Source organism: Pinus tabuliformis, chromosome 1_1 (genome assembly GCF_031772625.1).
Source record: "Pinus tabuliformis cultivar Carrire ecotype Pingquan chromosome 1_1, CPIR1, whole genome shotgun sequence".
Taxonomy (NCBI): domain Eukaryota; kingdom Viridiplantae; phylum Streptophyta; class Pinopsida; order Pinales; family Pinaceae; genus Pinus; species Pinus tabuliformis.
In genome coordinates, this window is record NC_142297.1 from 647,046,471 (window position 1) to 647,065,610 (window position 19,140).

A 19,140-nucleotide genomic window follows, 5' to 3' on the forward strand; every position below is an offset into this window, starting at 1 on the left:
GGACAATAATCTACTTCTACATTCAACCAGCGGAAGACAATAGATCGATGAAAACAATATGGAAAAGAAGAAGAGAATAAATGGCACATAACACAATAAGTTTTTATGGGGAAAACCACTACCCAAAACCCCACCTATCTGTATTGCATTAATCAGAAATATGAGTGAAGATACAAAGCTTGTTCTCACAAGAATAATTCTGCACAAGCCCGCTATTACCCAACACTTAGCCAATTTACACTGCCTACCAAGCTCCTATTTCCTTGCACAATTCGTAGGATGAATGACCTGTATTTAAAGGGAATTCATGCTTCCAAAAATGTGCAATCCTATTTAGGTCCTCTTCCTGATTGCATGCATGATATTTACAACTCAATAAATCATACAACTGATAGTACATTGTCCTTGCACTCTAGTCTCAACTAGGTCTTTCTTAGAACTGACATGCATGAGTTTCCGATGAGTGAATATTTAGTTATTTGGATTAGCACTTGTGGATGCAACAGTGCATTAACTGACTGTTAATCCTCTACTAGTTCAAAAAATGGTTAGAACTAGTTTAACTTACTATAACTCAGTAAATCGAGTTATCTAATTACAACTCAATCTAAGCTCATACTAGACCCCTAAAATTTAGGGAGAACACTTACATGACTTCCAAAAGACTTCCAATTCGAAATTCCTAAGCTAATTAAACTTAATTAACTATTTACAAGTTGCTATGAGAATATAATTCGATTTTAATTCAAGGACAAATTAAACTCAAATTTCTTGTTGCCATTTCTTAACACAGATCTGCAGTGAGGGCCAAAATTTGTAGCTAGGAGTTGAAGTTGTGCATTTGGAAGAGATTTAACTTGGTTTGACTTGGTAAGAAGAAGCACATGCTCAAGAAGTTTTGACTTGGTCTTGGAAGGGTCTTGGTCTTGGTCTAAAGGTCTTGGAATTCATCATTTGAAGAATCTAAAAGAAGAGAAGAGACTTTTTGTGGGTTTTCCTCTGTAGGAGAGGTTTTGGACCTAACTAGCAACCTACATCTTGTGTCCATGTGTACTATTGATCTTCATGTTTTGGTAGTTGTTTCATGATAAGAACAACATAATAATAATAGAAGAAGAAGCTAATAATAAGGAAAAGTAAAAGAATATCACAAGAAGTTATCAAGTCAAAGATAAATCACTTCTATCATAGCCCTATTGATTTCTCAACACCCCCATAGTTATATTTATATTATGGCACTTCCTTGAGCAATTTATAGTTCCTCCATTTGCAACGATCACTTGACACTCTAGTGCAAGATATAGAAAGCAATTCAATTCCTTGGCTATCTTACAATGAATAAAATTATGGGTATTACCATAATCGATCAACACTATTACCTTTTTCTTGATATATCCTTTTATCTTGAGAGTTTGAGGAGTGGTAATTCCTGTCAATGCATTACAAGATATGGTCAATTTCCTTTCTTCTTTCTCTGTGTTGGTTGCTGGTGTATATCCTCTTCTTTCGATGTTTCTTGTTCATTTTCTTCCTCCTCTTCACAATCTATGTAAAATAATTTCTTCTCAAGACACTTATGACCCTTAGTGTATTTGTTATCAAAATTGTAACAGATCCATTTTTTTCTTTTTTCCTCCAGTTGTTGTGGTGTCAACCTTCTAGGTTGTGGGAGGCTAGGAGCAGCAACATTTCCATCTTTATAGTTGTGAGTGGTAGAATTCCTTGTTTCCATAATTTTTCTTTCAACTTTTATTGCCACCTTGAATGCCTTCTCCAATTAATTAGGTTCCCAAAGGAGAACCTCATGTTGGATGTTATCCTTTAAAGTCCCTATGAAGACATCAATCCTATGCTCCTTTGTAATATCATTTACCTTGATATTCAATCTTTGGAAGTCTCAATGTGCTTCACCATTGAACCACGATAATCATAACATGTTCTTCATGAGGTTATGTATCTCACATTCACTTCTGCAGTCACTGTTAGAAGAACACATTAAGAAAAATAGACTGCAGTCCATCTTCTTTTACTCCGAGTCTAATGAAAGAAGAGGAATTATACCTCTTATTTTTGCCTAAATTCTTCTCTTCTAACTCATATAATTTGTTTGGATTTTTGCATCCTCTTGAAATATCCTTTCTAGTTTCTTCATCTATAACTTTGAATTTAGTTGATGTAAATACAACTATACGTCCTTTGTCAACTATTTGATCTACACTTAAAATATTCTACTTTATCCCTTGAACTAATAATGCATCAACTTCTTTTGCATACTTCTCAAGTTTGATTCTACCTTTTCCCGTAACTTTTGTTGGATCACTAATTCTAAGAATCACCTTACCATATTTGTTTTTATTGAGAGACTCAAACTTGTCCTTATCTACAATCAAGTGATGAGAGCACCCGTTGTCTATGAACAAAGAGCTAGGTCACACCTTACCTGTTCTTCTTCTTTCTTATTATTATGAGGAGTGCTAATGGATCCATCTTTCTTAGGTCTTTTAGTAACAATATTCTTATCCAGTTGCTTGCCTTATTGTTTGTGAATATCCATTGACTTGTTCCTACATTCTTTTGCTACATGCCCAAACTTGTTATAAGCATAACATCTTGTATGACCAGAAAACTGAGTTGAGGAATCATAATATGTCTATTTCATATTCCATCTATTACAATCAATAGTTTGTGACCAAATACGTTGCAAGCAAAACAATATCCCTTAAGGAAACCTGAGTACCTACGAGTTCATGATTTTCCTGTGAAGTGGCTATTTGCTTGAGACTAGAATCTTCTTCTACAATTCGCTACAATGTGTCTACAATTATGACATGTAAAACGTGCAACATCATTTATCAGAGGAGAGAATTGATTAATATTTCTATTATTGGGAGCAAATGATTTCCTTTGAAAATCCATTTTCCTTGGATGTTGATCTAGTTGACTTCTTATCTCTTTATCCTTCAAGTTCCTTGCATGAGCCTGTGAGATAAATTCTCCTTTTACAGTTTCATGAAAGCCAAGACATATTTAATGGAGGGAGACCTTTGATTGTTAAGAATATTATCCAATATCTTTGAGCTATCTTGAAATCTCAATTGATTATCTTTTTTTGCTAACTTACCTTCTAGAATACTTACAACAACCTATTTTTCATCTCTAGTCTTTTCCAATGGAGTTCTCAACTCAATTATTTCCTTCTTAAGCCTGTTTTCTTGTTCTTCAAATACTTGAAGAATATCCTCATATCGTTTGTTTGACTTTTCAAGATCGGATTTGAGAGAGATGATTTATGCTTCAAGTCCTTCACAGTAATTGGTTCTTTCTTTAAGCTCTTCGGTTGTTGTATCCTCTTCATTCAATTTATTTCTTAATGACGCTACTTCATCTTCTAGTCTTTGACATTGATCTTCCTTTTCCTTATACTGCTTCCTCATTCCTTCTTCAATTTTGCTTCCTTCTTCTAGCTGATTCTTTAACCTGATAATCTCTTCTTTGTAGGTATAGTCCCTTTCATCAAATAGTTGTAGTAACTTTTGATGATATCTATTCTCATCTGTGAGCCTTTTAATTTCTACTTCTAGGGCCATCATTTTTTAATTTGATTTTTTTGCATAATGACTATCTTCACTTTTACCCAAGAGAGAAATATCAATTGATTCATTATCATCATCACTACATAAGATGGGAAATGTGTAATCAATACTTGGTGATTCTTCATCACTATCTTCACTAGCTTCTTCATTATTGATCACCAGAAAGCGGGGTGTTCCTATAGTTGAATATTTGCTGACATCAATAACCGTCACTTCATCTAACGTATCGCTTTCACAATTTTCTTGGATTGACTTCTTCCTTTGAGTTGTCTTCTTCTTTTTCTACTTTCCCATTGTCCCTTATCCGCTCTCAAGAGGTTAAGCTTTTGCTACAGTGACCTACTCTGATACTAATATTTGGGAAAAATACTGAAGGGGGGGTGTGAATCAGTATTTTAAACTCACTTTAAATTTTCATTTCATATTCTGATTTCTATACGCTACTGTCATTCATATAACCAACGTATGTACGCGACTTCAGTGAAAGAAAATAACATATATCCAATTAACTAACTTTTCATATATTTCATCACCTGTTCATCTTTAACTAGTGCATCATTACTTCATTATTCATTCATTAAGCATAAACCATGGGAAAATAGATCACCAACACATGAAACATATCAACACACATGAACACCAGGATTTTAGGTGGAAACTCAATGTGGGAGAAAACTATCGTCGTCGTCATCTTTGTCTTCTTCTTGTATTATTAAGAAAACTTCTTACAATGTTTTACTGACACAGACTCTTACTAGTACGCAGACACCCACCTACAGAAGGTTACAACCTTCTCTCATTCTCCAACACCCACTGGAAGGGAGTTCCAACCCCATGATCTTGTTTACCAGCTCCTACTAGAAGGGAGAACCTACCCCCTATATAGATTTACCAGCTACCACTGGAAAGAAGCTTTGACTCCCTCACTGAAGGCTCCAACCATCAACGCCTCATGTGGACCATGTTTCAGAATATTTCAGGCTGGATCCACCTGACTCGAAACATCAAACCTGTAGGTCACCTTTCATCATATTTTCAGAGTGGACCCACTTCCAACATTAAGTCCAATACCAAGCAACATTCTTAAACCAAACACTGAACCAACTAAATCACTGTATTACCATCAAACCAATCACTGAATCTCAATCAACCAATGCAACATGATCAAACCAATCCATAATAGATATAAACCATCATATCATATCAATGCACAACCATTATATCAGACCATATTCTATTCATCATCACAGAAACAAAGTGTTGTTCATGAAAACCCTAATCAGACATACATTAACATGTATACGCTACTATTCTGAAGCAAACCTACATATGTATGTGCTTCCTATGTGTCATACCTACGTATAGATCTCAAAATACTGAACACTGAATCATCAATCACTAAATCATACATAGACCATTTCACTAGTTACAAATCATTGAACCAATCACAGATTTATGAACCAATTACATACCATAGATCATTGAATCACACCTAGTCAAACTTTTGTACCATTAAAACTGATCAATACAACCAAATCACCTCAATCCTCACTGTCAGACACAGATCATCATGATAGAGACATCATCAACAAACAACAACAAATAAACTAGACATCATCAACTATAAACATCAATCATTAGTTCAAACCCTAATTGTATATGTTGCTTCCACAAGGCATATCTGCATATGTATGCACTTACCGTACACAACACCCGTGTACAGATTTTCACATACTGATTTTTTTTTTTTTTTGTAGAATATACACGTAATATTACAAAGATGAATCCGTGTATGTACGCGACGATTCCCAAACACACCTATGTACAAATCTAAAAACTTCAATTGCAAACACAATTTCACTTTGCGCAACCTTTACTACCAATACTATAGACTTATGAATAATTCATTTAGATCACAACATCATCATAACCACATATTTATCATTGTTAATTACTTTGACATTTGCAACAAGTAAATCAATCAAGCATATATGTCAACATACTTTCAGATCTTTCACATCTGAGTCTTCTTCATGCTCTTTGCTGCATTCCTATTTTAGATTAGATTACATATGAATAACCCATAACTTGCACACTTAACACCTTGATCTCCATCTCCTTATATAGTTTTAGCCTTCGCCAATACCTTAGATAAATCCTTGGGTAATGTTGTTAGTGTTCTCTGACGGGATCAAATAAATGTTGTCGCTCCCATTACTATGGTCCAATACCATGGTAATGACCCCTGGTTTCTAGATTACGATGGTGCAGATTTTGTATGCGACTTTTCTTCACAATATCTATGTATGTACGCTACCTTGCTTCTCACGACCCACGTATACTTTCTCAAACTTTACCTTTACCATCCATATGTCTCTGAACTGATATTCCTCTATCAATACTATATGTAGCATCTGCCTAACCATCATGTTGACATCTTCATCAAGTAGGTTTCCATCAAGGACAACACATTAGCCATAATGCCAACACAATTGCTTCTCATGTTACACGAATACGTCTAGGAATGATAACAATGATAAAATGGGTAATCTGGAACAATCCAAACAAAAATCACATAGGTCTTGGTCAAAAAGAGAATATCCTAGGCCTTGAGTGGATTTTGGAATGAACCTAGAGAAGACCAAGAGACACCATTGTTGTCCATATCCTAATAGAAATATTTGGGACTTTGCTCATATGCTGATGCGGATGTCATGTGGTGGATCTATTGCAGGTCCTTCCTAGGGGGTATATCCCTCATCACATCTCTAAGATCTCAAATAATTGATGACTTCCTTATGTGTTCATGTAACTACCACTTATTCCTCATAGTTGTTGAGCTCAACTACCTAGGATCTCGTGAGATTTGCATGAAGGAAAATCCTATAGAGAGAAAAGGCTTGCTATGGCCCAAAGGGCTTGTAATGTATCTTCCATGGCCATGAAGTGAAGGAAGAGAGTGGAGTTCAAGCTAAGCCATGCACTCTCTAGGGCCAAATTTAGAATATCCAAGGCGTCTCAAAGAAAAGAGGGCCCAACTTGCATGAGGTCCTAATGTGATATGGGGAGTCCCCTCACCTCAAGATTCAACTTATGGGATCATCTCGTATGTTAATGAGTTTGGATTGAATAACTTCCTCCACCTTTGCACATGTGGGGAAGACGACATGCTTGTCCTTACCCCTGGCAACATCCACCCAAGAACTAAGCTAAGTATTGGTTTCCAGTTTGAATAATGTGTGTTAGGATATGAATTTATCCTACTATTCTTGACGTCCATGATTTCAACATGGAAGAATCATCCAGGGCTTGAAGGGATTTTTGAGCCATGGCATCATTAATGAGTTGTTTGAGTATATGGTTTCCAAAGTCTACTTTTAAAACCCTGGTGATAAGAATATGGGCCTTGTCCTATACTTTGTAATTTATTGATTTGATTGTTGTCATTGTTTAAGAAATTCATTAAACCCATGGTTTGATCTTGATGGGGCACTATCTATATTCCTTGTTTGAATTATGTTATGATTTCCCCAACCTATGTGTCTTCCTCATCGCCCCTTGTTGCTTTGAAATCCTTGACTATTCATGTGGATACGTGCACTGGAAGAAGGACTTGTAGGTTTGGGTTTTATAGATATGAAAGAGAGAGGTGACACAAGCTTATGCAGGTTTGTGGGAAGGGAAAGGATCATTGGGTTAGAAGATTGCATTGAAGGGAAAGGATCATGGGGTTGGAAGATTGCATTAAAGGGAAAGGAAGGTGAAGGATAGAGAGAAGGGGAGTTAGGGATCGATGGTATGATAATGATGATGGTGCTAATGGGATAGTAAGGGCGATCAAAGATAGTGGATTGGGGTGGAGGGTGATGACACAAGGAAGGGCGAGGGTGTAGGATAAAAGCAAGAACAACTCGCGAACATGACCGAACAATGGACATAAAATCAAGTTGACAAAAAAAGTCACTACAGAGATATAAGATGAGGAGAGAGATCATGGGTTTCATGCATAGGGAGACACTAGGGTGATACGTTAGGGAAGTTACGAGGCTAGAGAAAAGGCTTTGACCATTGCCACCCACATGGAATACCCTTCTCACAAAACTTGAGGGCATAAATTTTCTAAAAGGTGCTTACAAATCGTGGACGCTTTTCACAAGGAATATATACAAGTGCTCTAATGCTTTCACTAAATTAACTGATTTTCAAATCTAAATGACCGACACCATGTGTTGATGGGGCGCGTCTTCCGATCTACCCTGAAGAGGTGGTTGAAAGTGGCATACTGCCTGAAAATCTCCCCGGCCACCGAGGCCATTAATAAAGTAATCCAGCTAAGAACTTCTGATAGGAAAGAACCGGTTGCAGCCTATAAAAATACATTCCGTCGACACCTCTGCCCAATTTCCAGTTCTTTCCTGAAGAGTGAGCAATCAAATAAGCAACCACTCTGAAGAAATACAGCCGCAACGCTCTGCTAGCTTCAAATCCCACACAATTGTTCTGCAAAGAAAGTCACCGGAAACGAATGGCACGTGGAAACGAATCCCACACAATCGCTCTGCAGCAGAGGGAAAAGGGGTTGAATGCGACATGGAAAAACCTCAACCGCGATGTAATCAGACAATCAATTTGCAACAGAGGTAAGAGGGAATAAATGTCACTGTAAATGTATAAATAGACATCGAAGAGAAATGGGGCATTAAAACTGTATTCAATATCATTCCCAACCGTCGATGCTATTACTCGCTCATTCATTCAAAAACTCCACCCCGTTTCCTCTCCACCTCGCGACATTCATTTCATTTTTTCTTTTCTTTTCTATTTTTTAAAAATCTTATGCAAAAGAACTTTCGCTGGCGCAGGGAGATTGCGAGCTGAAATTATATCTTTGATTAAAAGCCGAGCTCTCTCTGCACTATGATTTACGGAGACACGAAATGACAAGCTAATGATAGGGTAATGCCATTATGGAATGGTAGAGAGATGCTTCACTCTCACACTCTCAAAGCCTTTATCTGCACTCATATTAATACTGACATTAACACCATCACTAGGGATGTGGGAAGACTCTGCGAGAAGGGCCAAATCAGAGAGGCGCTTACCATTTTGCAGTCCACGGACAGGCCACATTCCACTGCTTATACCTCTGTATTACGTGCCTGCAATAGCAGAAAAAGGCTCCCAGAAGGAAAGCTAGCCCATGCCCACATGATTCAAAATCAATTTCAATACCAAGATGTTTTTTTGGCAAACACACTCATTAACATGTATCTGAAATGTGGAAATATGGAATTTGCATGCAAAGTGTTTGATGAAATGGCTGAACGAAACGTAGTCTCGTGGACTGCCATGATTGCAGCTTACACAAAACAAGGGCTTTCTGCTGAAGCTTTGAACCTGTTTTCTCAAATGCAACGGGCAGGCGTGCAACCAAATGAGTTCACATTCGCTGGTGTGCTCCCAGTTTGTGCCAGTTTGGCAGCACTGGAACAGGGCAAGGAGGTACATGAAAGAATAATCACAAGTGGGTTTGCATCCAATGTCTTTGTGGGGAGTTCCCTTGTAGATATGTATGTAAAATGTGGAAGTTTGGAAGATGCACGGCAAGTGTTTGACAAAATGTCTGAACGAGATGTGGTTTCATGGACTGCCATGGTTGCAGGGTATGCGCAGGGTGGGCTCTTTGACAATGCCTTGGAGCTCTTTCACAAAATTCCCATGCGAGATTCCGTGGCATGGAATGCTATGATTGCAGGCTGTGCAAAGAGTGGGCATGTGGAGCAAGCTCTGGAGCTCTTTGAGCAGATGCCAGAGCGGAATGTTGTGTCGTGGAACGCTATGATTGCAGGATTAGTGCAAAATAGGCGGGTTCTTGAGGCCCTGGAGCTGTTTGGGAAAATACCTGAGAGAGATGTGGTCTCATGGAATGTGATGATTGGCGCATTTGTGCACATTGGGCAATTTTATGAAGCTCTGAGGTTCTACCACCAAATGCAAGTTACAGGTGTGAAACCAGATATGGACACTCTTTCCAGTGTTTTGCCAGCATGTGCCAATTTGGTAGCTCTGGTGCAGGGCAAAGAGATCCATAGAGATGTAATTAAAAAGAATTTTCAGTCAGATGTTTTTCTGGGAAGTGCACTGATAGATATGTATGCCAAATGTGGAGCAATCGAGGATGCACGCCGGGTTTTTGATAAAATGTGTAATCCAGATGTGGTCTCCTGGAATGCGATGATCGTAGGGTATGCAATGCATGGGTGTGGCGGGGAGGCTCTCAAACTCTTCGAACAAATGCAAATATCCGGCACAAACCCAGACAAGGTCACCTTCATTGGTGTTCTTTCTTCCTGCTGTAATGCAGGCCTAGTGGATGATGGGTGGTGTTACTTTGATCAAATCAGTAAATATTATGGTATGGCACCTGTGGTTGAACACTACTGTTCCATGGTTGATCTTCTTGGCCGTGCTGGGCACTTGGACGAGGCACGAGATTTTATTGATAAAATGCCTATAAAACCTGATGCTGCTGTGTGGGGATCCTTGCTGGGTGCCTGTAGAATGCATAAAAACATAGAACTAGGAAAACGTGCAGCAGAATGCCTTCTTGAGTTAGAACCTGAAAATGCAGCACCTTATGTGATGCTGTCAAATATCTATGCAGCATCTGGTGAGTGGAATGAGGTGGAGAAGGTAAGAAAAATGATGAAAGACAGGAAGGTCAAGAAGATGCCTGGTTGCAGTTGGATTGAGGTCAATAGCAAGGTGCACACTTTTCTTGTGGGAGATAGATCACACCCACAGACAGAGGAAATCTATGCAGAGTTAGAGAAATTGTATGGAAAGATAAAGGACGAAGGCTATGTGCTAGATGCAGACCATGTGTTGCATGATGTGGAGGAGGAGCAGAAGGAACATAATATCTACCACCATAGTGAAAAGTTGGCTATTGCTTTTGGGATCATCCATGTACCACAAGGAACACCAATCAGAATTGTCAAGAACCTGAGAGTGTGTGCTGACTGCCACTTAGTTACAAAGTTAATATCCAAGATTATTGCAAGAGAAATCATTGTGAGGGATAGCAACCGTTTTCACCATTTCAAGGGCGGACAATGTTCTTGTGGAGATTATTGGTGATGATGTGTGGCCATAGCAGCTTTCTTATACCTGGTATGGCCCATGGATTATAGAAGTCAAGCTGTACATTATTCTTTCTGGAAAAACGTTGCAATTGGAGAGCTGACATATTTATTTTGTCCAACACTGGTTCACCACCATCCAAAATCTTATTGAGAGGGAGATGCATACCATGTGTTGAATGACATAAGCGGAGCAGAAGTAGCACATTATTTAGCATCATAGTCGAAGGTCGGCTATTGCATTTGGGATTATTAACACACCACAAGGAACCCATATCAGAATTATCGTGAACCTTAGAGTGTGTGCTGACTGCCACTTGGTTACAAAGTAGATATCCAAGATTGCTGCAAGATAAATTATTGGGAGGGATAGCAACCGGTTTCACCGTTTCAACGGTGGACAATACTGTTGTGGAGATTATTGGCGAAGATGTATGGTTATGGCAGCTTTCTTCTACCTGCTATGGGCATTGGACTAAATATTTTAGGTTGCACAAAAAAATGCAGTTGGAGAGTTGATAAACTTCTCTTTAGGCAACACTAGTTAAACAGTGTCCAAAATTTTATTGATACTGATTTCACGAAGCATGCTTGTATTTGCACCGACAGAAGTGAGGTGATCTTACAGCCTGTGGTGGAAGAGATGTCCATGTCATGCATGTAATGGTAATAAACTGAAATGAAAAAAAAAACGCCAATGTCCAATGTAAAAGAAAACTGATAAAATGAAATAAGCCAACCTTCACCATATGGTAAAAAATTAAATTAGCATAAATCTATTTTAACTCATGAATTTTTAAACAGCAAGAAGTTTATACCTAGGTTTTCCTATCTCTCAGTGGTTAATATCTCTGGGCTTAAGATGGATGTAGGCTAGGTATCACCTTTATGAAAGAATCTATTTGACATTCTCTATGTCAAAACAAGAGCTCTGAATTTCTTGTGGTCCACATTCGTTCTTCGCATCTATCCTACTCCTCGCAAGCTGTATTGATTTGCTTTAATGGATCATAGAAGGACAATGAGTCACATTGAGCATGGATTTTGCATTGTCAGAACATGTTGTATGATTTTGATATATTTGCAATGGTGTTAGAGCCTTAGATTTTGTGATCGCAGTATGTTGGGCTGTGCTTTAGCTCAAAAATGATGTCAGGGAACAAGAACTGAATAGTTTGCTTAGTACACCATATCCAGGATCACATGTTGTATGAGAATCATTTCTACAATGTAGAGATTCTCTCTATCTTATCCAGGAAATGTAAATGAGTGGAGGAAGGACCTGGAATGAAATTCATGGGAAATCGTTCGGTGGATGTTGCTGTTTGACTGGAGTTGTAAATCATCAATTCTCCCCTCAAAGTAATTCTTATGTTTTAAAGACAATAACCCTGAAGGAGGGTTCCAAGAATCGTACGTAAGCCTGGAATACAGCTATCTTCATTGTTTTCAAAGTTACCAGAAGCGGGACGGTGGCCACCGCTCCTGGAGAAAACCCATTAGAAACGAGACGGTACGGAAAATGCCGTTCCCGACGCCCGTTTTAGTCTTTGTTGTTGCGAAATTCCTTTTTTCAGAAACGGATCGTTTCTTACAGCGATTTGATGCCACAAGGTTTATTCATCTTCGGTTTTTCCCCTGTTAACGCTTAGAAACTCCCGTTACCAACTCTGGTTAACTCCCGTCCCAAAAACGTATTGCGCAAAACGCACTGCATGCAGACAGCTAGTTTCCTTTTCCATATTTATCAAAGCACATTACTTATTATGGAAGGTTACGTTATGGATTAAAAAATCCGAACAAATTGCTATTTTTTTATATATTTTGAAAATATAATTGCTCAAGCTCTGAACTTTTAAAGTAATTTTAATGTTTTTTTCTCTCCTCGTTTCTTGAAAACAAAACCTCAAAACCCTGTTTCTCGTCCCGCTGCCATTTCTCGTTTCTCATTTTTGGTAACATAAGTCCTCATAGGTGTTGTTGAATATAATGGTTTAGCAACCCATTCCCGCAGGACATTAAAAAACCATGTTTCCAATGCTTTAGTTGAAACCATATAAAGATTGAATTTGCAGGTAAGATTAGCACAGAATTTGAAGTGCCCATGATATATTGTTGTGTGGAAGTAAGAATAAGTAGTGCTTCGCTTTCCTTTATTGTTCATACTTCTGTCAATGCCTAGTTTTATTCTTCTCCATTTTTATAAGCATTGAAGGCTGTCATCTGTCTGACTCCAGACATTACCACCCAACCTGAGATTTTTGTTATTCAATTTTTTCTATCAACTTTGGCATTGTAGCCCTAGATAAACCCACTGTTTTGCTAACACAAGATAGATTGTTTATAAGAGTTGGATTATCACTGTTGTGGACGGATTCAATAGTGATGAATACGCTGTTGAGAAAAATAATTTCTCTTCTTATCTCTTTATACTTATCAGATAATGCACAGTTTCTTGCGATATGGAAAAGCGTGTCAACTATACAATCTGCAAAAGATTTTGTATATAAAGCGCACATCCTAGTTATTCTAGTGGATGTGTGGACAAATATCTATCACACATTGTATTTGTTTTATTTTATTTTATTTACTTGCTTTGCTGTGTGCTTCTTGTTACAACAAAATTTATCATTTTTATATGATATAAAGTCCCAAGCATCTAGGAGCTAGTTTTGTGCAACTTAAGGGGTCATCCATTGTCACCATGGTATCTTTTTCTTTTGCTTTTGGTTGGCTCTTTTCCAACTCAAGGGGGCTCTTTGCTAAGGATAGGATTGCCAAGACTATAGGGCGAAGGCACAAGGTGATATATTGAAGAGTAATGAGTCAATTCGACCCTTCTAGAGTCTTCTTCGTAGTTCCCATGTGACTAGCTCATTTTCCATGAGTAATGGGGACTAATGTGGCATCACATCTTGAATTATGGTGGTCAATGTTGGTTTTTCAGGTTTATATAAACATTTACAACAAATAAATAATAACATAAAACACATGAAATTTTATGTAGTAGAGCCCCGACAATTTATTAGGAAAACCTCCACGGGGCAAGGTAAGGTATTTTATTAATCAAGAGAAATTTACAATCAAACTTACATCCCCTTCAACTCTTGCGCTTTAGTGATAAAATGAAGTAGACATTGTTACAAAACTATCATTGATTTCACAAACCAACATTGTTAATCTAACCAACAAATATTTACCTAGTAAATTTTGGTTTTTATATTTTCATTTAACTAATGTGTTGTCATATTTTAACAATCTTCACCTTGATAACAATTTACCTAATAGCTTGCCCAAGTCCATTCATCATCTCTTTTGTAAACCAAGAGAAACCAAACACCACCGCAACTCTCTAAAAACACTGGTTTAGTAAACATATTTGTACAATTTTCTCGAGTGTGGACCTCCTTAAGATCTACTCCACCTCCATCAATAATTTGTCTTACAAAATGGTAGTTGATATTGATATGCTTAGTCTTGTTATTATAAGATGGATCTATAGCCAAATAAGTAACACTTTGATTATAATAGAATACATTTATATTGCTCTGCGTTCTTCCAAGCCCACCTAGAGGACCCTTTAAACCAAATTGCCTCTTTGCAAGCACACGAGACAATATTTTCTATCTTCGTAGTGAATAAAACAATTATTTCCTCAAACCTTGACTACCAATTGATCCTCCTGTAAGAATAAATAAATAACTTGAAGTAGACCTTTTGTCCAAATCATTTGTAAAATCTGAATCAACATAATTGCATATAGAATCACTTCTATTGATAAAGGTGATGCAATAATCATTTGTACCTCTAAGACACCGAAGCACCCATTTCATTGCATGCTGATGTTCTCTTCTTGGATTTTCCATGTACATGTTGACAACACCCACAAAATGTGAAATATTTGGCTTGGTATATACCATCACATACAAGAGACTTCTTACTACATTAACATAAGGTACAAAAGACAATTATTTTCTTCCTCACTACTAGGACATAAACGCGAAGAAAGCTTAAATTAGGAAGATAAAAGAATATTTACAGGTTTCATATTATTCATCTCCAATTTTACAACTATTTTCTCAACATACTTTTGTTGTGAAAACTTGATCCTATCATTTTTTGTCTTTGTGTATTGCAATTCTCAAGATTTGTTTTGTTGTTCGTAGATCTTTCATATCAAAGGTCCTAGCAAAACAATTAGTGCGAATAAAATACAAACAGATAGAAACTTAACAATTGACACAACTATTTCATGGAAATCTATACCTTCCATTTGAGAGTAACCTTTGCGACCAATTTGGCTTTATACCTTTCAACATTATCATCAATGTGTTTCTTCAATTTGTTGACCCATTTACATCTACCAATCTTTCTATCTATAAGAAGTTCTACTAGGTCACAAGTTTTATTTTTCTCTAAGGCGTCCATTTCTTCTTTCATTGCCACCTTACATTTGACATTATTGATATGATATCTTGCTTTCTAATGACAAGGTTCCCCGTCGTTAGTAACCAAATCAACATATGAAGTAAAATCTATATGCCTTTTAAGAAGAATTTTTTCCTGCATAGATCTTCTCAGTGTTGGTTGTGGAATTTCCACATTTTCCTAAATATCTTTAGCATTTATTATTTCTTTATCATCATAAACTTCTTCTTGCTTCCTTGTGATTGTAGATTGTTTGGTCTCCAATTAAATTTGTTGATTTAATGGTACTTATTCCTTTTTCAAATCAACTTCTACATTATCTAATTTAATTAGAAAAGATTAATCAAATATCACATCTTTGCTAATGATTGTTTTGTGGGCAATAGGATCTCATAATCTATATCCCTTAGCTACATCATCATAACCAAAAAAGATATATTTCTTCGATCTAGTGTCTAATTTAGAACACTGATTCATAGGGGTAAGTGTGTAAGCTTCACAACTAAAAATTTTAAAATTTGAATAATTGTAGGGATGATCTGTCTACACCTCTTTAGGGATTTTATACTTTATTCCAACTGATGGTGATCGATTTACAAGATAACTAGTAACTTCTTCCACTTACAATTCTTGTTGCAAATTGGCATTGTTGAACATGCTTCTTTCTCTTTCTAGAAGAGTCTCATTCATGTGTTATACTACACCTTTTTGTTGGGGAGTATATGCAATGGTTTTGTATCTTACGATCACAACTTCTTTCCAATGCTTTTCGAACTCTAAAGTGAACTCACTTTTGTTACATTATATTAAATATTTGATTGTTTTCCCATTTTTGTTTTCTACCGTAGCACTAAATTTTTTAAATGTATTAAACACATTCTTTTCTTTTCAAAACATAAACCTGCACTTTTCTAGAGAAATCATCTATAAATGTTATAAAATATGATGATTCTCTAAGAAAAACTATCGGGGATGGCCCTTAAACATCTTTTTTTTTGTCAAATAAGAATGGAGCCTTCTATTAACCACATGAAAGATTACATATGTTACATGGCTTTACAATGTAAGGACTAACAAGGGCTATCTGTATGAAGGGTAACCAACTATATAGCCCGAAATAAACCCGAAACCCTCAACTTGAGGCTTACAAAATAAGTCTCCATCCAAGATTCCGCGAGATCCGACGGTCACGAAACTATCGTCTCAGAAACATGCGCCCCTTTTACCCGGTTCACGAACCCGATAAGGAGTGTGAGCCAATGTTTATAAATGTTCGGGTCCGGTTTGAAACTTAAGCTTCGATCACTTTTAGAACCCGAAAACCATATGAAAAAGCCCCTGTTGATTTGATGGTCCTCCAAGATATCGGAGTGAAAACCTGCACGGTCTTTACTTTCCTTTTCAGACCCGATGAGGATTGTAAATTGCTTATCTAAAAAGCATCGGGTCCACTTTGGTGGTTAAACTCCGCTTACTTTTCCACTCGATGGCCATTCGATTACAAAGGCTGTCAGGATCTGTGGCCGACGACCTACTAAGAGGCCTGCTGTTTACCAAGTGCCTCTCCCCTGTGGAAAGCTCTGTTTTAAGCATTTTTCTTCTCCCTTTTTTTCCTTTTTTTTTGAAAATCAACGGTTAAGAATGACTTACACTTCCACTTTCTCCTGCTTCCACTAGTCTTCCTTCTTGTTCAGTCCTAATAGTTTGGAAGTTTCCATATATTTGTCCGCCTGCCTTTGACAATCCTCATGCAATTTCCATGAGGGTGTAGAATCCCATGCATACCTGCTGTAACTTTCTTTGCAAAACACTCCATTCATCAGACGATCAGCTAGCATATTGGCTTTTCTTCGCACATGAACAAAGCTGGCCATTCTCAGGGTTTGTAGGTGGGAATGAATGCACTGAAAGACCTGCAAAAGTCGCCAATGTTTTGATACTTTTCCAGGTGCTTTTCCATTGCAGATCTTCTTGGCCGCATTAATAACCAATTCCGAGTCAGCTTCAATGATGGCATTATGAGAATTTGACTCGATTAGTATTTCCAGGCACTGCTCTAAGGCTATGAGCTTCACCATGTTATTTGTAGCAGTTCCCAGATGACTATGAAAGATGTCCTCTATGCACCCCTGCTCATCTTTGATGAACTTGCCAAAACCAGCCATCCCTGGGTTACCTTTAGAGGCTCCATCTATGTTAATTTTCAAGAAACCACGAGGAAGAGGTTGCCAAAAGTCCTTACCACCATTTATCTGGCTCACATCCTTGTGTATGCTCTGCAGAACTAGCGAATGGAGACCCAACTACAGCAGTATACGAGTGTCCTGGGGCAGAGTTGGGTTCTCAGGAGGTCTCCCTAACATGGCACCAACAATATCTTTGAGCTGTCTTAATATCTGTGCAATAGTGTTCTGGGTTGAGCCAGTTTTGCTCTTGAAAATCCTGCCATTGCGTTCTTTCCAGACGTCCCAGATTAAGAAGCCTGGAACCAGAGTCCAAGCATTGTTGATGAGCTCATTGCTTGAGAAGTTTCTTCTCCAATTCCTCAAAGTGTTGGTAATACTGAGGCCATCCCTGTTAGTTTGCCTGAAGATTGAGGCCACCCAATCCCACAAGGTTGAGGTGAAAGGGCAAAGGTTGAGTAAGTGTTCCATCGTCTCCTCTTGTGTACCACATAGATAGCATTTGGATGGGCCAACAAAACCTTTCTTCAGAAGATTTTCCCAAGTTAGAATTTTCTTTTGTTGAACCAACCACATGAACAACTTTATTTTCATCCAATGTGGGTTCTGCCAAAGGTCCTTCCATGCCTTAATAGGGTTTTGATAATCACACCCTATGGATATTTGTTTGGCTTCTTTGAGCTTAAAATTACCTTTTGTGTTTCTTCCCCATTTTAGTTGGCCAGACAAGGATGAGACTAGAATCTTCCTTTGTTCCAAGTCCATAGCAAGAGAGTTAGCTTGAGCTTTCAAAGGGCTCCCTTCCCTGTAGCCCAGCTCCTTCCATGTTCTCCATTTGCGATTGTGCCTTACCTGATCCCAAAAGTCAGTTACCATGCATAAACCTTTGTTGTTAGTGTCATTCTTGAGATCGGTTAGTTCTTCCCTAAATAGGTTTGGTTCTTGCTGCCAATTATCCTCCCAGAATCTTGCCAGGTTCCCATCTCGGATCTCTCAGAAGCTATGCTGCTGGACAATGCCTCTATTTTCCCAAGCAAGATTCCAAATGTGGGAGCCCTTGATAAGCTCAGACATTCAAATATGATCCCTCTTCTACCAATTATTTGCATATTTATGTTTCCAAAGCTTGGCCCACGGGGTTGCCGATTCCTTGAGCCACCTCCACCAAAGCTTTGCACCCAAAACTCTGCTGAGGGTTTCGGGGTCATGAAGCCCCAAACCTCCATGGGCCTTAGGTTTGCAGAGCTTATCCCAAGCTACCAAAGCCCATTTCTTTTTCTCTTCCCCTTTGCCCCAAAGAAAATCTCTTTGAATGTTCCTGATCTATTGCAAAACTCCTTTAGGAATAAGAAGAGCTGAAATCATGAAAATGGGTATGGCCTGTAGGACAAATTTTGTGAGCACAAGGCTCCCTACTAAATTCAAAGATCTGCATGTCCATTCCGGATCCTATCCTGAAGTTTGTTAATGACTGACTCCCACACTCCCTTTCTTAGAGGTTTGTCTGTAAGAGGCATTCCAAGGTACTTAGAGGGTAACTGATCCCTTTGGAACCCTAGAATTCTGGTAAGGTCTCTGAATAGCAATGTCAGTGTTAAAAAAGAAAACTTTTGATTTGTCAAGGCTTACCTCTATACCAACAGTCATAGCAAAGTCATTAAGGATTTGTTTAAAAGCTTTGGCTTCCTTGACCGTGGGAATGCCCTGCAGCATAATGTCATCCACAAATTGTTGGTGAGTTGAAGCCGCTCCATCTGTGGTGAGTTTCAAACTCTGGATTCTTCCCTCAGCACT

General features: G+C 38.0%; 1 pseudogene across 1 annotated transcript; it reads left to right on the forward strand.

The window, feature by feature from the left end:
* Window positions 1–7,778: 7,778 nt before the first annotated feature.
* On the forward strand, window positions 7,779–11,500 carry LOC149215034 (putative pentatricopeptide repeat-containing protein At3g13770, mitochondrial pseudogene; annotated as a pseudogene). Its single transcript, XR_016250981.1, has 2 exons — window positions 7,779–8,233; window positions 8,456–11,500. The product of XR_016250981.1 is annotated as a putative pentatricopeptide repeat-containing protein At3g13770, mitochondrial pseudogene (transcript).
* Window positions 11,501–19,140: the final 7,640 nt, after the last annotated feature.